A 24,261-nucleotide genomic window follows, 5' to 3' on the forward strand; every position below is an offset into this window, starting at 1 on the left:
GAAATCTATAAGATTTAGTAGGTAGATTTTGTGAAGTGCCTCATTCGACGCGATGACTTCAGCGAAACGCACGCGATTAAAACCATGCTCGAGTATTGTCGGCCAATATTCGAGTAGCCAAAAATGATCGCCCGATTTTACCTTACGGTTGGAACGTCCAATTTCGGCATTCCGGGTGAAAATATTTTAGAAAATATTTATGGACCAAATCAGGGTCTATCTTGACGCGAAATGTGATTATGAAGCCAATGGCGCAATCGGAATTCGATTCCGAGTTACGGAACTCAAAAACCACTTTTTGAGCCGTACCGGGTGAGATTCGGCCCCGACAGTGGTCCGAAACCGACTGTCTCCGAAAATTATGAAAATTTACCATCAAATTGAAAATAGAATGACAAGACTAAAACTGAACTAGAGTTTCGTCTAATTCTTTACCGAAAATTCCCAGAAATTCATTTTCGAAAATATAATTAATAACAATATTAATAAAATATAAAACTCGCGGTGTTACACATTTCACATATTACTGTATCATACATTCCACTCCATTATCTCACCATGTCATTTTAAGCATTACTACAAATCCCCTTGCATGTTATCTTAAAAAATCACTTCTTACCTCTTCAAGCATTTCAAAATTGTATTTAACAATTACCTTAATGCATTTCAAATTATATGCATTGTAAATTGCATTTTTGAAAACAATGTAATACATTAAAAACTATCAAATCTATACATTTCAATGCAAAATATACATAAAATATTTATAGTGTAATTCTATTCATAGATCCCTAAGTATATGAAATATTTTTTAAAATGCATGTCATCCATTCTTGAAGTAAGATGTATTAAGGGTTTGTATTTCATGCATCATTTAAATTATAGGGTTCAAAACAATCCATGTAGTATGAAAAAGAGAAAAAGTAGATTACTTCATGCACCTCATGCATAAATGAAAATAATTTGCTATGCATATATTTCATTATTTTGTAGCAAAGGGTTGAAATAATGTTAACAATAGTAGTAGTAAAAATGATTTTTATTTAATGCTAAATAATGAAGGCCAAATCCAAAATTTCTTAATTAAATTCAAAAATAAAAAATAACCATGTTAAGGATGGAGGAATGGTCGTGAATATTCATTTCTTTTCATCAATTCATCATTTGAACGATCATGATACATCAATTTTGTTCCTTAAAAAAATTAAATGCACTCAATCAATCAAACATTTTCTATCAAGAATGACATAAGTTTTGATTTTCTATTAGCATTAGGGATACATGAGAGCAAGATAAGCTCTTGTCAGACATAAAAATTTAAAATGTATTTTTGACTTTTATAATTAATTAAATAATTAAAAAAATGAACAAACAACCTCAGGATATAAATTAATTCATGTAACTAGCAATGGTTCAATATATAATATGCAAATAAGATGTTAATATCTTCTCGATCTATAATCTTCTCACAAATCTAATTCTCTAACTTATGAAATATTTGGTTACAAGTCATTTTATTTTAATTAAATCATTAATTAAAAAAATAATTAATAAAACCCTTAATTTTCAGCAATTATATTTTTAATTAATTATTTGTATATACTCAATCATCTTCCTTTTTCAACTTATAGTGGATATTTTATTTTTTGTAATAAATGTTTGTATGCTTTCACATGCATTAATACTTTGTACATCTGAGTCCTCACTATGTGAGAATTACAATTCAACAACGCTCATTTTGGGATTTAACATCGCTTTTGGGCGTTGTATACATGAGCATAGTAGAATGTCAACATGATTCAAGAAAACTTATATGGGCGTTGTTGTATGTATCAATGTCATACATACAACATTGCCTCCTATAGAGAGCGCTGTTATATATATAATACATATAACAACACCGACGACATGGAACACTGTAGTATGTTGTAATTATAATAGCATCACTTATAGAGAACTCTAATATATGTGATACATACAACAACTCCTTATAGAGTGTGTTGTTGTATTATAACGTTCTATAGAAAGAGCATTGTTGTATGTGATACATACAACAATACTCCTTATAGAGAGCGATGTTGTATGTTATACATTCAACAGTGCTTGCTAGAGCTCCCCCTAACATGCGATGTTGATTAGTGTACACATTAATACACACACACATATATATATATATATATATATATATAAATACATTTATCAACAACACAAAATATATATATTCTCAACAGTAGTGTATATCCAAATGTATGTATTATTAACATCAATACAATATAAATTACAAATAATATCAGTATAATATATAGAAATTACAAACAATTCAAATAATATCAGTATAATATATAGAAATTACAAACAAACAAAATTTTGATCTACATTATTCTTTGATGTTTTTAGCTTGCATCATCCTTGTTTGGAGGAACATATTGATTCACCCAAAGTCTCTCATCATGATTATCTCTTGTATATAAATCATCATTTGTAGTTGGTTGATTTTCACACGACTGTGATATCCCAATTGCAAAAATGATTATCTTCAGCATCAATATCTTCATGTTTTTAGTCATCAATATTATTGATGATTACTTTATTAGAAAAAAGAATAATGGACCATTTCATATCAGTTTGGTCATTAACATAAAATACTTGTTGAGTATGTAATGCTAGAATAAATTGATCATCTTTATATCCTGGTCTATTAAGATCCACATGCATGAACTCTAACACATCAATTCGAAAGTAATTATTGTTATCAATCCAAATACAACAAAAAACTAACAATTGAAACATTATGTAATCCAATTCTCATATTCGTTCATTGATCCTAAAGTATGACATATGCATATATATTGAGATTTTATCTTTGCTACTTGACATATGTAAAGTTCGAGCAACAATAGTCACACCACTATTTTGCATTTTACATTGATCATCTTATTTTTTGTATAAAATATGGGCCTATTAATTAGGTAATTAATGTATAATAAGACATGAATACTTGAATCATTGATTAACCATTTCAATCTTTCAGGAATTGAATGTGCATTTATATTTAATTCCTCAAAAATGTGATTTCTTAGTCACTTTATGAAACACCGATTATGCTATCTGGAAATCTAATTTTCATTCTTACTTAGGTTAGAATTCCTAAGCATCTCCTTGTGTCTTTCAACATATGGCTCAACCTCATCGGCATTATGTAAAACATATAAGTGTACTTTCTCTAATTCGGTTCTTGATATAGTCAATATTTGTTTCCCAATAATCCCTTCACCAAATGCTCTTTTTGTATACCGAGGCTTTGGAATGCCTTTGAAATCACCATCAGCAAGGTATCTAGAACAAAAATCAAGAGCTTTTTGCAACAATATATCACTCAACAATACAACCCTCTGATCATGATCGGTTCTTCACATACCATTTTAATATCTTCTTATAATGTTCAAAAGGGTACATTTATCTCATATAGGAAGAACCACATAGTTGTGTCTCTCGAACAAGAAGAATATTTAGATGGACCAATATATCAAAAAAAGAAGGTGGGAAAACATCTCAAGCTCACACAAAGTCAAAATAATTTATTTTTGCAATGCATATAATTTCCCCGAGTCAATCACTTTTTTAAAAAATGTCTTTAAGAAGAAGCATAACTTAGTTATGGTTCCTCACACTTATTTAGGTAGAATGGACTATGTGCCAATAGGCAAGAAATGCTCTATGAGTACATGACAATCATGAGACTTAAGACTTATTAACTTGAGGTCTTTCATTGATATGAGGTTCCGAATGTTGGAGGTGGATATGTACGTTTTCTCTTCATTGTCAGCCTCAATTTCTTTCTTATTCCCATACTAACCAAGTCCAATCTTACATTCAAAGTTATTATTCAAATCATTTAGCTTTTGAAATAATTGGTCACCTATTAACGATAAAAGAATATGACCTTCTCCATTTTTCACATCGAATGCTTTTCTCCATTGTCGATAGTGATGATCTGAACGCAAATATCTACGATCACCAAGTAAGATATTATTCTTATAGCGTTCCAACCTCTTAGAATGATTATTGTCTTCACATGCAGGACATGCAAAATGTGCTTTTGTATTATATCGTGACAAATTACCATATACAAGGATGTCACTAATTGTGTCGAACAACAAAGTCATCAAGTTGAACTTTTTTCCCCATGTGCATCATATACATCTATACATGTATCCCACATTTGCTTCAAGTCTTCAATTAATGGAGCCAAGTATATGTCTATGTCATTTCTTAGTTGTTTAGGTCCAGAAATTAAGATAGAAAACATCACATATTTGTGTTTCATGCATGGAGAATGAGGTAGGTTGTATATCATCAACATAACTAACCATGTACTGTAGGAGCTACTTTAAACACTATTTGGGTTAACTTTATCAATTGACAATGCAAGGCGTATATTTCTTGATTCTTAACCAAAACTAGGATAGTCATGATCATTTTTCTTCATTGATGATAATCTACAAGATGTTGAAGCTTGCCATCCTTAATCCTTTCATTAGCATGCCATTTCAAATTCATTACATCTTTTGCATTGTTAAACATGTGCTTAAATCTTGATTATATGGAAAATACCAAACAACCTTTTTGGGAATTGTTTCTTCCTTCTTATATCACAGTCTATTATATTTAGGACAAAACTTTAACGAAAAATACTCATTAAAAAAATAAGATACAATCATTTTCACAATCATGTATCCTATTTTAGTCCATGCTAATGGAGTATAACATTTGTTTAGCATCATAGGTTCGAGAATGTAGCACATTATCCTATGACAACATATTCTTCAAAAATCCAAGTAGGTATGTGAAACTCGTATCATTCCATCCATTAACAGATTTCAACTTATACAATATTGACAACACTACTAGTCTCACGAACTTAGTACAATCATCATATAATGGTTTCTCAACATCACTTATCAACTACTGAAATATCTCAAGAAAATCCCGAAGATCCTCTTCGACAAGATTTGTCATTTTGTTGAAACGATCTCCTTTATATAATTTTTGTTGATTTCTTTCTTATTCATCTCAACATAATCTTTAACATCTATTTCCTTACCATACCTTATCCAATATGTGTAACTATGATCAATACCGTTACACACTAAGTGAACTTTTAATTCGTTTTGAGTAATAACATTTTAAACAAGGACATACAATTTTATTAGGGTTTTCAACATTCTCAATTGCAAGCCTAATACATGATTTCACTCAATCCTTAAACTCATTCATCAATCAATTGACACTCATCCATTTTCGATCAATACTTTCTGGACAAAATGCATCTTCGTCCATTTTCTACAAATGAATTGACAAAAAAATATAGTGAGCATAAATCCCTAAAAGCTTGGAGTTAAGCTCACCAAGCAGAACAAATACATCATGAGGGGAAACCCTAACTCATATAATAAGTTGAGAGGGGAAAACCTAACTCAATACAATCTAAATGAGTGAACTTACTTTCAATTCATGTAATTAAAAGGCAAATATTTATAAGGAAAATGCATTTTCAATTCGGTGTTGAATGAGTGAACTTTCAGTGTTGAATGAGCGAATGATTTTGAGGTTGAATGAGTGAATTATTTTCATGTTGAATGATTTTGAGGTTGAATAAGTGAATGATTTTCGTGTTGAATGATTTTTGTGTTGAATGTGATTTTCAGTGTTGAATGATTTTGAGGTTGAATGAGTGAATGATTTTGAGGTTGAATGAGTGAATGATTTTCGGTGTTGAATGATTTTTAAGGTAGATGATTCTGAGGTTCAATGAGAGTAAATGAGTTTAGGTTTTGAGTGAGTGAACTTGGAATTCTTGAATGTGTGTGAATACATGAATGTTTTAATTTTTGTAGGGTTTGACTGCACTTGGTATTGTTGAGAATCAATGATTCAACAATGCTACTTAATGAGAGTGTAGTTGAATCTATCCATGACATACAATAGTGCTTGCTACACAGAGCACTGTTAAATGTAATACATTCAACAATGCTTAATCAAATAGGCGTTGTTGAATGTTTCAAATCAAAATATTTTATTACTCACTCAGAAGAATAAAATATATAAATTGTTTACATTCAAAAGTGTTATGCAGTGGTTCATATTCTCTAGATAACATCAATACAAGTTATGAGTTTAGGCTGATGTAAATGAGTTGTGATAGAGGGCTATATATTTATGTTATGTAAACCTAATGTAAAAATAAGAATAATATCTAAACACAAATCCTAAATCTCTAATACATAGTGGTAGCCTCTTAACGCTCCTAGAGACGTAGACACAATTGGCCAAAACTCATTAACAAATTCCTCGTGTTATTCTCTTATCTATACTCTTATACTATTTGATTGATTGCTTGTTCCCAATAATTGGTATCAGATGGCTCTTAACTCAAGTGTCAAATTCAAGGTGGGGAAGTTCGATGGAACCGGTAATTTTGGATTGTGGCAAAGGAGGGTTAAGGATGTGTTGGGTCAACAAGGTATATCAAAGGCGCCGCGTGAGAATAAACTAGATGGTATGGACCAACTGGATTAGAAAGAGTTAAAGGAAAAAGATGTGGGAACCATATTAATTTATCTATCATATGAGGTGATGTATCATGTTATGGATTTGATGTCACCAACAGAGGTATGAGAGACATTAGAGAAATGATTCATATCAAAGTCTCTAACAAATAAGTTGTATTTGAAGCAAAAAAGACTCTATGGCCTGAAGATGTAGGAGGATGCTGACTTGCAACAACATCTCAAAACTTTCAATCAAGTGATCAATGACTTTCATAAACTTGATGTGAAGGTTGACGATGAAGACAAAGCAATAATATTACTGTGTTCTTTGCCAAATTCCTATGAACACTTGGTGACGACATTGACATGTAGGAAAGACTCAATCAAACTGGATGAGATCACATCTGCACTTCTATCTCACACTCAAAGAAGACATAATGTAGGGGTAGGGTCTCAGGGTGATGGTCTGTATGTGAAAGGGAGTCAAGTGCGTGGGAGTTGACAAGGCAGAGGAGGTCCTGCCAAAGGGAAAAGACCAAATTCCAGTGGTAGAACACCAATAGAGTGTTTTATGTGCAAACAGACTAAACATTTCAAAAAATGATTGTCGGTGGGGAAAGATGAAGTATCTACATCTACAAATGTTGCACATAAAGATGACTCTAGTTACAACAATGAAGTTGATCTACTATATGTATCATCAAATCATAGTGCATATGAGTGGATACTTGACAATGATTGTTCCCACCACATGACGCCAAATATAGAATGGTTCACCACATACATGGCATGCAATTTTGGTTTCGTATATATTGGAATTAATAAAGCATGTGGAATTATTGGCATGAGAGAAATTAGAATTGTGATGGATGATGGTGTGGTGAAGACGTTATATGAGGTTAGACACATACCAGATTTGGAGAAAAAATTGATTTCTCTGGGGACATTGCAGGCCAAAGGATTTAGCTATAGAGCTAATGGGGAAAATGATGTTCTTTGAGTATGCAAAGGTGCTCTGACTGTGATAAAGGGTAAGAGGACTACTGGGAACAATTACATGTTGTTATGGATAACAATTGTTGGTGGAGTTGCTGAAGAGATTTCAGTAGATTCAGACCATAATGCTACAAAATTATGGCACATGCGTTTGGGACATATTAGTGTGTGTGGCATGATAGAACTATGCAAAAGAGGACTGTTGAGGGGAGTTAGAAAATGCAAGCCAGATTTGTGCAATTATTGTGTGCTTGGGAAACAAACACGAGTTAGTTTCAAGACTGGTCAACACAGGACTTGGGGCATTCTATACTATGTTTACACTGATATATGGGGACCCACTGAGGAACCATCCCTATGAGGTCTTAGGTATTTTGTTACCTTCATTGATGATTTTTCTCGCCAGGTCTGGGTATATTTTCTGAAGCATAAGTTAGAAGTCTTTGCCAAGTTCAAGGTTTGGAAGGTAGAGGTAGAGAACTAGACTGTAGAAAAATCAATTACTCGAGGTTAGACAATGGTATGGAGTACAAAGAATGGTGTTGTAGAGAGGATTAATAGAACTCTTATAGAGTGTCAGATGTATGAAAATGAATGCTGGACTTTCCAAGGGATTTTGGGTAGATGCACTTATTATGGCATGCTATGTCATCAATAGATCACCACGGCTTCGTTGGATGGTAAAGTTGTAGACGAAGTATGGACATGTAACTCATTCAATTATAATATGTTACACATATTTGGTTGTCCTGCTTATGTACATGTACCTAGTGAAGAACGATCTAAACTTGATCCCAAGACAAAGAGGTGTATCTTCATTGGATATACCAAAGGTGTGAAGAGGTTCAAGTTCTGGGATCCAATTTCCAGAAAAGTGGTCTTGAGTAGAGATGCAGTGTTTGATGAAGATTTCATGTTGAAACAATCAGTTTTAACAGAGGTGTCTAGGCCAAATGGAAAGACTTCAGGATCAAATATGATTCCAGTGAGCAGTGAAACAGACTAGGTGAATAAAGGCAAGGAACCATGCACTAGTTCAAGACAAGAACATGATGATTCTCAGGCGGAGAGTTCAGGTGTGCATGAGTGTCTACTTGCTAGAGACAGGGATAGACGTCCGATTAAACCTCCAAAGAGATATGGCTTCAGTTGCTCTTCATATCAGTTCATAAGATTCATGTAGCTTTCAAGAGGTTATAAACAACCAAGAGAAAGAACAATGAATGAATGCTATGATGGATGAGCTGAAGTCTCTACACAAGAACCAAACTTGGGAGCTTGACCCATTGCCCCCAAACAAGCGTGCAGTTGGGTGCAAGTGAGTGTACAAGAGGAAGCCAACAATATCAGAAAAAGAAGGGGAGAAGTTCAAGGCTTGTTTTATAAAAAAAAAGTAGTCACAGCAAAAGGGAATCGACTATAATGAGATTTTCTCCCTGGTGGTGAGACACACTTCTATTAGGGCAGAGCTTGCCTTGGTAGCCAGCCGAGATATACACTTAGAATAGATGGATGTGAAGACTGCCTTTCTCTATGGTGAATTAGATGAGAAAATTTACATGGCATAACTAGAAGAGTTTAGTGCAGTTGGACAGAGTCATTTGGTTTTCAAGTTGAAGTAGTGTCCCAGACAGTAGTATAAGTGGTTTGACACTTATATGTTGATGCTTGATGATATGTTGATTGCTACTAATCATTTGAGTGATATCAATGAGCTGAAAGTCATGCTAGGTCATGAGTTTGGCATGAAAGATTTAGGAGTTGCTGGGAAGATTCTTGGGATGGAGATTCATAGAGATAAGGGAGCTAGAAAACTATGACTCTCCTAGTAAAGCTATGTTGAAAAGATCTTAGAGAGATTTAATATGAGCAATGCTAAAGTAGTGAGCACTCTATTGGCAAATCATTTCAAGTTTCCCTAGTTAGTGTCCAAAGACAAATAAAGAGAAGAAGTACATGTCAAAGGTTTCATATGTTAGTGCAGTAAGTTGCTTGATGTATACTATGGTTTGTATTAGACCAGACTTAGCACAAGTAGTTAGTCAAGTATGCAAGTAAATGTCTAAACCAGGGGAGCAACATTGAGACGCAATCAAATGAATTTCAGATATTTGAAGGGGACTATAGGTCTCGGTATCATGTTTGACAGTCAACAGAGTAAGCCTTCAATTGTTGGTTATGTTGATTTGGACTATACATGAGACTTGGATGATAGAAGGTTCATAATAGGATTTGTCTTCACCCTTACAGGTGGATCAATTATTTGGAAATCGTCAGTTCAGTCTGTTGTTACTATGTCCACAACTAAAGTAGAGTACATAACAACTAGTGAAGTTTCTAACGAAGCCATGTGGCTTATGGGGCTGGTAAATGAATTAGTCATTGAGAAATATGGAGTTATGATGCATTGTCATTGTCAGGGTGTTATCTTCTTAGCAAAGAACTAGGTGTATCATGCTAGGACCAAACATATTGATGTGAGAATTCACAAGATCAAAGAGTTGGTAGCTTGTGGGTATATACTATTGCAGAAGGTTCACACTTCAAAAATGCAACTGATATGTTAACCAAGTCGGTTACCATGGACAAGTTCAACCATTGCTGAGCATGCTGAACATTCACTAATGCTAGACAATAGAGTGCCCCAACCCAATGGCGGAAGATGGAGATTGATGATATTTTCCAAAGTGGAGATTGTTGTTCAATGACTCATATTCTCTAGATAATAGCAATACAAGTTATGGGTTTGGGTTGATGTAAAAGAGTTGGGGTATATGACTATATATTTATGATATGTAAACCTAATGTAAAAAGAAGAACAATAGCTAAACACAAATCCTAATTCTCTAATACATAGTGGTAGTCTCTCAACACTCTTGGAGACGTATGCACAATTGGCCTAACCTCGTTACCAAATTCCTTGTGTTATTCTCTTATCTATACTCTTTTACTATTTTATTACTTGCTTGTTTCCAACAAAAAGTAATTGTTCAAAGGAGTATTGTTGATTCATTAAATATTTTATTACCACCTCAAATATATTATTACGGAATACAAAACATTTAATTAATTAATCAAAGAAATTTATTAATTATTCACTCAAATGAAGTGCTAATTTAGTAATATTTATATTATTAATTATTTTAAATGATACTCAAATAGTGACAATTAACTAATATAATGACAATTAATTAATTATAAATTCTTAAATTTAGTAGTAGTTTTGAATTCAGATATTCAAGAATGTTTATTCAAACTAGCGCTGTTGAAATTGTGTTGCATTTCAATATGAAACTATGATATTCAACAATGCTCGTTCAAAGAAGCATTGTTGAATATTTGACATTCAACAACCCCCACTTCCAAGGAACACTGATGAATGTACTATCTACAAAGATTCAACAACTCCCCTTTAAAGGAGTGTTGTTATATATGCAATTTGCATACATTCAACAACGACCCTTTAAAAAAGTGATGTGGAATGTCATAGTTCTTATTTCTAACACTGTTAATAGACACATCTAGCACCAAAGCCCAATATAACACCAAAACACAACACAACATCAAAACACAACACCAACACACCAAAACACAATCTAGCAACAACATAACACAATATCAAAACACAATTTATAAATACAATATATTGAAGAGAAAATGGTATTCAACTTAACATGACAGAAATTGCATTCAACAATTGAATTCAAAACAAAACATTGTATTGACACAACATATTGAACAAATTTTTTAATATTTTGATTGATTGGATAAACCAAAACAATATATTGTATTCCCTAATCTATACATTGTATTCACTAAGCTTACAATCTAACTCCCTAAGCTACAACATGTACAATGAAAACCCTAAACCGATTACTAATAACATTAGTATGTTCAAAATTTGACAAATCCTCCTTAATCTGGATAATTTGGTCATCTATGTATTCCTCTATATCAAACTGGACTAAAGCTAACTATTGCTGAATAATCTCCTTCATGAAGTACATCATATAATAGTCATAATCTTTGTCGTTGTTTTGGCAGGATTCTACAATTAAAATTAAATAAACATATAAGTACCTTTACTTGAAATATGAATACTAACATATAATTGTTTAAGATATATGTCAATCCCTTTACATGAGCCCATCTAATATTATTTGAAACAAATTTAGAAGGAACTTGAGCTTTGTAAATTTGTAGCCACCTAGACAACAAAATATATAGCTCATTAGTAAACAGAAAGTGAAATTGGAAGTGTACTTCATTAGTAAACAAAATACGTACTTACGTAGTGAAGATTTCCTTCATAACGGGTAATTGTTCGGATCGCCGTGTTTCAAAGAATCCAAATAATATATTTGTTCTTCAATCCAATTAATGACAATCAAAAGTCAATGTTGTCTAACAAAACATACAAATTAAATCACATAAAGTTAGGGAATGTTAAACACAAAGATACTAAATATAACTAAATTATGTTTAGAAAAAATGTTCATCGATAGTAAAAGGTGCAAGGAATAAATTTGTCTTGTTTTTATATTTGATGAGCATATCAACTATATGTTGTAGCTGCCCCCTCTGTTCTTCTTTTTTCATTGGGGTTACTCATAACCAAATTTGTATATTATGGGGACAAGAACAACACCTTCTTTTTATCTTTGATAATATGATTGTTATACATGTACCTAACATATAACATCAACATTAATTAATTATAACACAAATGATTAATTAAATGCAAAAGTGGATGTTAAGAAAACAAAAATTACCTCATATATACACATATGGCAAATGAAATTATCTAATCATGTTTTCATACTTCCTTAACTTCATCAAAGCCAATGAAATTTGGGGTACTCTACCCGTAGACTTCATCGGACATTGATATCGGAAATAAAAAACCAACATCCAAGTCTTGTACACACTTCATCAATTTAGTATAGAACTTGATCTTCTTGGAGGCTTCAACCCTCGAAGATCCTTTAGACGTAGACAATGGCTTACTATTTTTTTTTTGCTATGCTTAGACTTCACTAGTTTGGCCTTTTTCTATACATGAACATGTTATTCTATAGGAAGGATTGTCAATGAGCCATCTAAATTCTTTTCTTTGGGTCTATAATTTTCATGTAAATTAAATTTTCAATACAAAGCAAACCAATTATAGATCAATTAATAATAAAATGTAATAAGAAGAGTATAACTTAATGTATTGAAAATTATACCTTGGGAAGATCAACAACAACAAGGTCTATTTGCCAAGCCACATAAGTAGCTATAGCCCCTCCAACTATAAATGTATCCTCATCCAGAGGAATGGACAACAATGCATCAACATCTACTGCAACATCAATCTCGATCTTCACGTGATTGGGGGAGATAGGTGCATTATGCAGCATATTATTTGGTAAATTGTGCACTTTACCAATACCCACTAATAGTTTAGATGGGATATCTAGATATAAATGTCAAGTATTGATTCCCTAAATGTTAATTAAAATATATAAGCTTGTGACTAATATTAAACTAAAGGGCAAGTAAATGAAAACAAGTCAATTAAATTACCCTAGGGAAGTTGTGAGTAGCTTATGTGCAACTCTAATCGATGCTAGGGCCATCGCCTTGTTGATGCCTCTCAAGTTCCTTATTTTTAATTGAACTTTCACATTCATTAAACCGTTGCATCAGGGTATCCAACTGGTTCTGCATCTGAGCCATGTCAACATTGGTTACATGCTTTTGACGGGGTAAACATTGTTGCTTGCTTATCCCAAATCCTGCACCCCAGATAAGGCCCTACTAGATCCCTAGGATGACCAAAAGGTCAAGTGTTCGATTCTTGAGAGCGACACTTGTTGGAAGAGACAACCATGCACCCCGAAATGTATTAGTTCCTTACCCAGAAAAGGTGGGAGATACCCTTGGTAGTACCCATAAAAAGTACCTCTTGACTATTTAGGTCTGTAGTTCTCATTCCTTTTATTTTAGGGCAACCTAACACATCAATAAAAAAATATAATATTAATTAATTACAATGATAAATAAAGTATAGAAATTAAGTTTAAATGATAAGTACTTACAACACGGTTTGCTACTTCTTAAACTTTTTTATTGTCGATGACATATTGCTTGTTCTTACAGGTATCCACCAGTAGAACATCGAGGTCTATTGCTGTAATATTTGAAGGTGTATCATTTTGTTCCAGTTGCCAAAATATAACCAATAGTGTAATTAAATATCAATACAAAATATAACCAATAATGTATTTAAAAATTAGACATACTTACAATTTTCTCCTTGATTCCTCTATATACAAAAACATCAATATACATTCAATACAAAGAAGATGACTTTACCATGAAAGACTCGTCTTGTGTGTGTCTAGTGACAAAAGTACTCCACTGATCCTCGGAAATGAGATTTTCATATTTGGTTGGAGGTTTGAGGTTGAATTAAAATAGATAAATAAAACATGTAATTACATTGCATGGAAACACAAAAATACATTGCATGGAATACAAAAATATGTTGCATGAAAACACATAAATACATTGCATGAAGGCACATAAACACTATGTAAGTAGCAACTTACAATCATATCATCCAAATGTGCTCCTTCATGGGAATAAAAAACTTATCATTCCAAGAGACGAATGTTATTGGCACATTCTAGCTAACCGTAACGCCAATGTAGCTTACCAAAGTGTTGCCAGTCTTCGTATTTAATGGTTGACCCTTTGTATTCCATTCAACTAGTAAGTTGATGTTCTTGCTCCTAGCACGAATAACCTTTTTCATGGAAGTCGTTACACATGAAGTATATTTTGACTTTCGAGGGTAGCATCACTACTGGTGTGAGAATTCATTGTTGAAGTTTTTTTAATGAATGATGGTTATCTGAGTGTACGAGGGTTTCTGCTTGAACAAGTTTGAGAGTGTCGAGGGAAGTGATTCAAGTTTTGAGTTTTAAACATCAATTAATATCCAACATCGCTCGTTGTAAAGAGCATTGTTGATAATTCACATTCAACAATGCTCATACAAGTGAGCATTGTCGAATGTCTTTGGTCTTGATATTCAACAATGCTCACTACAACAAGCAATGTTGAAATTTTTACGACATACTACATTTAATAGTGGTCTTTCAAGCAAACATTGTTAAATGTACTAGGCATGAAAACATTCAACAATTCTTGTTGTAGTGAACATTGTTGATTATTATATTTTGAATAAATCAATTAGAAAGTTTATGCATACAAATATATGTGAATATTCATTTACTTTTTTCTTTAAAAAGTATGACAAATCTTGAAAGGTCACGAGTTTCAATAGCGCTCACTATAAAGGGCGTTGTTGAATCGCTGTAAATTAATATTGCTTTCTTAAAGGAGTGGTATTGAATCTTTGAGGCAAACATTCAACAACGCTCATTGTAGAAAGTGATATTGAATATTTATCTGCTTATTACATTTAACAACGTTTGCTTTAAAGAACGTTGTTGATTCTCTCCCGCCTTGTATTTAACATTGTTGTGTTATTAAGTGTTGTTAAATGATCGTTGTTAAATTCAAATTTTGGCGTAGTGCCTAACAAACATACATTCCCTCAACCCGCACATTAGATATTAGGTTGAGATAGGAGAGACATTTGCTCTGCACTATGGACATTGAATCTCTTTGATATTAACATGATGGACCACCCATATTGTTCCCATTATTGCGAGTTAGATGCTTTAGAAGGTTGTCTCTTCTCGTTTCAAGCCCATGATATTTGGTTTGTATGCAATCAATGTTTATAAGTCTAAAACCATATATGGAGTCCACTTTAAATATACCCTAATACTTCACTATAGATTTGTGATCTTAAGATATTTCAAAAACTTGATTGGGACACATGAATCACATCATAATTTTATCCCTCGTCATAAATTGGGACATTTTGTCCCTTAAATAAGGTTACCCCATCTCCAGTAAGCTTCAAATGTACATGATATCACTATATTTGTTGTCCTTATGCCATGAAGATGGCACATCCGCATGCAAAATAAATACTCTCTGTCAGACATATCGTCCTAAGGGTAATTTTTTGACATAATAAAAACCAAGGGAAAATTATATTTAGCCTAGGTTGGCATTAACTCTATAACAGTTTTCCATCCAATTTGAGACATCATGTTCATGCATACCATTCAATCACCTATTGATATATCATGCATGCATTCAAACATTCATTGACTTTCATTGACTTCATACCTCTTCAAGCATTTCAAAATTGCATTTAAAGTTACCTTCATGCATTCCAAATTATTTGCATCATACATTGCATTTTCAAAAGCAAACTCATGTGTTAAAAAAACTATCAAATTTGTACATTTCAATGAAAATATGTTTAATCTCATTCATTTTTTACACCCCTAAGTATATCAAATAATTCCTAAAATACATGTAATGCATTGTTGAAGTAATATGTACTCAGGGTTAACATTCCTTACATTATATAAATTAAAGATTACATTTCAGTTCATATTATATATAGAAAGAAAAAAAAGTGGACCACTTCATGAACCTCATGCAGAAATGAAAACCATTTGCTATGCATAAATTTCATGATCTATTGGCAATGGGTCTAATAAGTTGTAGATTGGTTTCGAAGGCAAAATTTTAGGACTAGACTGGAAACAATCATGGTTCAAACTGAAGCAATACAATAAGGAAGAGAGTACCACAACAATGTGGAGTTTATGTTTGCAATCAAGGCTGCAGAGACTAAGCTTGTTGCACAAGGTGATACATCTTCTTCTACCTCAACTCAACAAAGGATTGGTTTCTGAAATTCTCCTCATAGAAAGATCGTAGTTCTCCAAGTCAATAACAATCACTCCCCCACTCCACATAATTCTATGAATCATCAAGATCAAGTGAAAATTAATGCCATGGAGAAAATAATCAACGCTACTGAGGAAACGGGTTCCTATGGTTTGAAGGGTGTCAAAGACATGTGTTTTGTCTTGGATTTAGTGGTTCCACCAACCCAAGTTTCTGGATTTATCTTCCCAAATCGAGTTCCTGGCTTTATCTTCCCAAATTCTAACAACACTCTAGCCTGCATCTTCATTGTTTTTTATCTTCCTAGGATGGGCCAGTACCTCGACTTGCACTCATAGAGTTTTCTTTCCATGTTTCTTACCTTCCTAGGTTCTAGTAGTACTTTGATATGTGTTCTTAGTGTTTTATTTTCCTATGTTTTGGCAGCGCCCTGACCTACATCTTTAGTGTTTCTTATCTTCCTAGGCTGAGGCAATACCTCAACTTGTGTTCATACTATTTTTCATTTCTTAGTTCCGAAAATACTCTGATTTGTGTTCTTGGTTTTATCTTCCCATATTTCAGTATTATCCTGACCCACATCTTCAGTGTTTCTTATCTTTGTAGGTTACGACAATACCCAAACATGCATTCCTAGTGTTTTTTCCCAAATTCCAGAAGTACCCTAACCTACGTTCTTGGACATTTTCTAACCCATATCTTCAAATATATTGTTGGATTTAGTTTCCATAGCATGCTTCAAAATATTATCAAGCTTTGACACCAAAATATTATTACATTTCTGGATTTTGATAAGGATATCGTCACATAAAGAATGAGTTCAAAAATCATCTCAAAAATTACTCTAGTTTGAGAGGCTTCCACTTTTCCTTTCCTCTGGTGCTCCTTATTTCATGCATAACTCTTTAAAAAAATACTAAAAATAATGGTTATGAAAAGTTGAAAAGTGATTGGGCTATGGGGTGGTGATGAGTGGATTGAATGTTGTTGTCTTGTTGATGATCCCTATTGTGATGATAATGATGAAAAATAATGAATTTTGATCAAACACATTAAAGATGATATATATATTTTTTTAAATTATGAGGCTTAATGGAGTCAACATTTCTACGCCCTAATGAATTATGTTGGGCAAATAAAATATTTGACAAGGTGTTCTTGAACTTGTAAGGTGTCCTGGTTAAGGGTTTTAGAAATAAAAAGGATATACGAGTTAAATGTATGTTTATGATGCTGATTTCTCCTTTTGTTATTCTCATTTCTCACTATTCTATTTCCACCATTTGTCTTACATTACATTTAACTACTAGGATTTTATTGAGATTTTTTGTGATGGGATGGGTTACAACATAGAATTAATGTTAGAATCTTTCGTGATAGGATATGAATATTTCTTTTGATGATCATTGACATTATATTTTCTTTGTCCTAACCTTTTCCTAAGATTTTTATTGATGATTCTCAACGGGCTTCTTGTATATACATTTTTACACTTTGATCGATGAACATTTTAATTTGACTTTCTTTTGATTTCTCATCCTTTGATTCAGATATGGGAAATGGTGTATGACAACGTCAAAGAATGTATCGTTCATTAATAATTGAATATCAAGAAAACATTGTTGAAAAAACTACCATCTACATGCTATTGATACTTCACGGGCAACTCAAGAAACAATTTCTTATCATAATGCCTAGGCTCAAATGGGGTGACTAGGGAAATATTATGAAATGTTGGGGATTAACAATGAATCCTTGTATTATTAGGTAAATCTACATGAAGATCTTCATCATTTTGGATCTTACATTTGCATGATCCTCCATGTCATTTTAATTTTGAGTCGAATATCTCACATTAATGCATGAATTAATTTTTTTAGTTTTTTTAGTGAATGAGATTTGTGGAATGAAGTATGGGATAATAAATTTGCATCATCAACACACTAGAATGTACTTGTTAAAAATATGTGTAGCGAAAAATGAATCTTTATAGATGGAAGGAAACATAGGTGAGTGAAAGGGTAATCGGGATTGACTTGTGCAATTGGGGTCTTCAAAATGAGGAGAAGCTTTTTTCAAAGCAATCTCTGTTCATACTAGGGTAGGAAATGATATATTATCTTGTGATTCTCTGTGATTATATGGACATGTTTAGTCTCAACCATGAATGTCTTCAATTAAGTCCAAAAGTAGCGCTTTTGAAATCGACTTTCAACTAATGAATACCTTAGATAATGCAACTAGGAAATGATTTTTAAATTTATGAAAGGGGTGTCATAATGAATAAGATAAGTAAATGATATAAGGATGTAATTTTTTATGCATGGAAAATTCATGTGCTACACTTTTTCTTCTACTTTGAATGCATATGAGGATGCATAAATGAAATTATTTTTTTCATTTTAGATCATTTATGGTAATGCATAAAATGCAACACATAGTACGATGATGTATGAAATGCAATATTTAAATAATTTATTTTTGTGTTTTTATGAATGCATTATGCATGAATAAGTAGATGAATGTATGAATTATATAGTGTTAACTTTTGACTGATTGAACATATAAATGGATGAATGTTAGAATGATCTATTTTTGGATGAATGTTAGAATGATCTATTTTTGGATGAATGTTGGAACAATATATTCTTTTTTCATGGGTGAATTTTTGAATGATCGATTTTTTGAATGAATGCATGTATGAATGAATGAAGTGTGTGATTGATGCAGAATGTATACTGCAAAGGATAATGGATCCCTTTTAGGGAAATTTAGCCATCATTACAAGTGACAATATATCGAGATGAAACAACGACTCTTACACTTTTATGGCTGAATTCGGGAGGAAATGAGCCTTCCAAGACTTATGAATGCAAAATATGACATGTCATTTTTGACTAATGATCATCATATTATTCATGCTAATTGATGACGAAGGCAGTTGCCCTGAATTTTATTAAAAAAACTCCCTTAGGATGAGGTGTCCATTTTGGGTGTCTTTATGAATAAGTTGTCCTCATGGCATAAAGATATCAAAGTGCAATAGTATCTTTTCCCACTCAAGCATGGATGATGATATTGGGAAGCTCCAACTTGTGAAAAAACAATGATATATACAAAGATAGAAGTGTACTTTTTGTGTCTAACATAAGGTATATCCTAAAATGGTTATGTCTAAAAGCCATATTCCAATGTTTAGATATTAGGGTATGTCTAAAATGGACTCCTTGGAGATTTCTAGACTTCTAAAAGGACATTAAATTGAATCTCTTCCACGGAGAAATAGAAACCCAATTATCAGAGGTAAGAAACGGGAGAAGTCTAGCCCTCAAGTGCCTAACTCATGATATCGATAACATTGTGGTTGGTCCTTTATGCTAGTACAAGATTTGACTAGAAGTCAACACCGACAAGGTATATATCTCTTCAAACCCTAAAATATATTTAATATCAGATATAGGACATGTATATGTACAAGGACACTTTGTACATGGTGTTGTGTATGAGAAGCATACAAACCCGTTACAGACAAACTCATCTCATCTAGGCAAACAACTCAAAAACATAAAAAAAACTCAAAAAAAAAAAAAAAAATTAGCATCACAATTATGTACAAAAAAGAAAAAGACAAGCTTCAAGAGGTACACGTGAATCCATGCAATTGACTACTTTGGGCATGACTCTCTTAGGAAATCCCTAATGGAGACTATAGCTATCGAGCACCAATCTTTGGATGAATACTGGTTATGTGACTTAGTGGAGTCTCCACCTTGTATTTGTGGTCCAAGCATATAAAGACACTTTTAGGCCCAAATATTGGAAAATTGGCCTTTGAACTCAGATTCTAGGTTCGGGAGTAGATTAGATATTAGGGAACTTATTAGCACCTCATTAGTTGTCAAATGGCACTCACAATAGTCGTATATAATTATGTACACCTAAAATCTTGCTAAATTAAATAATTATTTATTGGAACATAATTTATATTTTTTTATTTTTGTATTTGATAAGAGTTTATCTTCCTCCTATGTGTCATTAGGTGCAATAGGGAAATTAAGACTATATATTTCTTGGTTGAAAAATGTTTGGTGTGTATAGTTGATTTTAATTATAAAAGTAAAGTATCAATATTTATGTTTGGCATCTGCGATAAAAAATAATATTCAAATTTGGGTTAGATTGCTTTACCTATATTTGAGAGAGAAAAAATTTAGTTTAAAACCTCGTACCGCTTTTTAGCTCAAATAGCATAGGAAGATAAGACTTGAATCAAGTATCGTTTCCTTTAACACTTTAATTCTAAGAGTTTTGAAAAAATGCATGAATAAAATTTATCATCTTATATAAGGTAAAAAAGAATATTCAATTCTCGATTGCATTTGAGAGAGAGAATATGCAGTTTAAAATCACGTACCACTTTTTAGCACAAATAAGATAGGAAGATAAGACTCAGGTTGAGTAACATTTTCTTTAACCCTATAATTCTAAGAGTTTGATTTATTTAATAAAAGGCATGAATATAATTTAATATCTTATATCTAAGGTAAGAAAAAAGATTCAACTCTCGAATACATCACCTTACCCATATTTGAGAGAGAGAAAATGCAGTTTAAAATCGTGTACTGTTTTTCAGCTCAAATAGGATAGGAAGATCAGACTCTGGTTGAGTACCACTTCATTTAACCCTAGATATCTAAGAGTTTGATTTAATTAATAAAAAGCATGAAAAAAATTTAATTTTTATTATCTAAGGTGGTTGAAAGCATATTACCATAATAGGAATTCCTCCTTCAACAACAAATGTGTCACTTTGTTGAAAGGATAATTTGAGTGGCCTTACAAGTTTATTTTATTTATTTAAAGGTGATGAGTGATGAACAATCTATTTAATTAATGACTTTATTCATTTACTCCATTTTCGGGTTCCTTTTAACCATACCATAAATGTCAGTCTCATTTTATTAAGTTAACCATATCAGTTCTTATGAAAGGTTTGTATCAAAGAATAAAATGAACAAAAGAATAAAGTTAGCAGTTAATCGTACCACTTCTTTCGAAGGGTTGATATAAAGAATAAAGCAATAAATAAATTTTAGTTGCGGAAAAGTAACTGACAGAAAGTAAATATTAGTTGTGGAAAATAAAGGACAGAAAGTAAAAGTTAGTTGCGGAAAATACATGACAAAAACTAAATGTTAGCAGATAGATTTATTATTCATCATTCTTTTATTGTTTAAGTAACAATCATTGATTGGATTGCACTTTTTTTTGCATATTATTCCTATGTACCAAGTTACAAACCATGAGTTGGTTTGAACTTATGTTTTTAGGAATATTTAATCAACAAATAAAATTTATGAGTTAACACTTTACTATTTTACACTTACATCTCTTTCAAGATTCAATTGTAGTATAGTATATGGTTATGTTGGTCCAAAGGGAATTGCATTAGAAGAAAATCATATAGGCATATTATAGCAAAAAAAACAAAGAAACATAAACTAATATTCACAAATTCTTGAGGAGAAAATTAGTTTGAAATATGGAATTATTTCTAAACTCGAATGATTTTGAAAACATTTAGACAAGTTATGTGTTATACTTTGGTAATTCCAAACACCAAGTCTAAATCCCCCATCTAGTGTCCTAGTATATATAGATGATTTTCAATCCCTATGAAATACACTAAATAATAATTAACTGTCACTCGTCGGATAGGTTGTCACACCCTACTTCAGGCTCTATTAACATTATTTAGCCTTAAACATAGGTTTCTTAAAATAGATGCTTTGATATGGAAAGTGATCTAAGGTGTAGGTTATACTTTTTAGTTCACTTGTCAATACCTTAAGAAGAAGCATTTTGGATCTTTAAATCAAGTTTTAGGTGATCAAGCTAAAACTTCATTAAAAACTTCTTAAAGAATCAAAATTAACCAAATGTAGTAACTTGAATATACATTGAAATCAAAAGATGTTATAAATGAAGAAAAGAAATATCATTACACCATAATCCAAATCAATGTGTAGGAGCATTAGCCATTTATCCAATGATGAGATGCTTTTGGAACTAAATGAGATTACAAAATTAATTTTTGCATCATATTTACCAACTCCTTTCTCCTATTGAGTTCTAAGAGAAAATTACAAAATTTACCTAAGAACTAGCTTGGAACAGTGGCCCCAAACTACAAGAATTCTATAGAAAAGTGTTTTTTAGAGCAAAAGTGAAGAATGGAAGTCCTTTTTAATGGTGGAAGAGGGCCTATATTTATAGGCAACCAGGTCACCACCTGGCCCTCTTGGTCTACATCAGGCACACCAAACCTTTCAGCATGAGTTTGGTCTTTAGCCAAGCAGCTTAGTTAGCTGCTTGGTTTTTACTCAGCAAAGCTATTTGTGAGCTACTTGACCAAGCTATTGTGGGCTATTATGAAAAGTGCTCAGAGGCCTTGTCAAGTGAGGTCATGCATGATGCCATCATGGCTTGGTGACCAAGTCAAGTTGAACACTTGCAGGGTCCTGCCCGCCTGGATCCTTAGGTGGCACCGCTCAACTCTCTACTTGAGCAGCTTGTCATACTCTGGCCAGATGTGTGGTTCTAGGTTGGGCGGTCCAGGTGCACGCTAAGTTGACAGTTTGAGCAGGTTGGCTTGTGTCATACTTAAGTCTGACCATTTAAAGCTTGTGTCTGACCGAGTCAAGTTGGTGTCAGGTCAGTTGGGTGGTCCTGTTTGTCCACGCTAGACTACTTAGTGAGCAACTTCATGTTTTTGGTCCATGATTTTGGAAAAAATACTTAGATTGCCATGTGTGCATCAAAAGTGGCTTATGTGGACACCTCCTTGCTTTACTATTTTTATGAATTTTTCTTCTCTTTGACTTTTCCTAAAAAACTTCACACAAAGATTTGGAAAACAGGTGGACAAAATATACAATCAAACTATGACAATTTATCTAAAAATTGTTGAATTAAGTTGGTTTTGCATGAATTACATATGATAAATGTCATGAAAAGTGTATGAAAATTAGGTATTTTTGGCCCTTATCAAAGGTATGAAAGAAGATTAAACTCTAGGCTATATCGCCTTACCCATATTTCAGAGAAAGAAAATGCAATTTAAAATTGTGTACTACTTTTAAGCTCAAATAGGATGTGAAGATAAACTTGGGTCGAGTAACACTTCCTTTAATCCTAGAACTCTAAGATTTTGATTTATTTAATAAAATGCATGAATAAAATTTAATTTCTTAGAACTAAGGTAAGAAAAAAATTCAACTCTCGACTATATTGTTTTACCCATATTTGAGAGACAAAAGATGCAGTTTAAATTACATACCACTTTTCATCTCAAATAGGATAGAAAAATAAGACTTTAGACGAATATTACTTCTTTTATCAAAGATAATTATTTAAAGAATCTTTTCAATCCCTCAAAACTCTTAAAGGACCAAAACCACATAAACATTCTTTTCATATATAGAATAGTGCACCCATATGAAATTAATATAATACACAATAAATAACAATAAGATATGAAAGAATAAAAATAATAAATAAATGAAAGGAAAACACAATAAAAAACATATATACAAATTTGAATAAAATAAATAAAAATAAGTAATAAAATATAATAAAAAGGGGAAGGTGAATACCATTATCTTCCCTAGGCTACCCGAGAAAACCAGGATGAGTGGAATTAAAAATGGAGGTCTAATATAGCACGAGTTGGCCAAGGTTCTAGATGACGCACAATGCATGAGGAGATCGTGAAGCATGGTGGCTATATGTCTCATGCTTGTGACTTTCATGTAATGGATGCTCCACAAGAATATAGGAGATGTTGTCAGTAGTGTAGACAACGATCAAGCCATTATAGTGTGGA

General features: G+C 32.5%; 1 long non-coding RNA gene across 1 annotated transcript; it reads left to right on the plus strand.

Moving 5' to 3' along the window:
• The first annotated feature begins 7,008 nt into the window (after nt 1-7,008).
• LOC109341157 lies at nt 7,009-13,472 on the plus strand. The gene is made up of 3 exons (XR_002106906.1): nt 7,009-7,019; nt 10,241-10,243; nt 13,339-13,472. It is a non-coding gene; the product is annotated as an uncharacterized LOC109341157 (long non-coding RNA).
• The last annotated feature ends 10,789 nt before the right edge of the window (nt 13,473-24,261 follow it).

This window comes from Lupinus angustifolius, unplaced genomic scaffold (assembly GCF_001865875.1).
Source record: "Lupinus angustifolius cultivar Tanjil unplaced genomic scaffold, LupAngTanjil_v1.0 Scaffold_382, whole genome shotgun sequence".
In the NCBI taxonomy this organism is placed as follows: domain Eukaryota; kingdom Viridiplantae; phylum Streptophyta; class Magnoliopsida; order Fabales; family Fabaceae; genus Lupinus; species Lupinus angustifolius.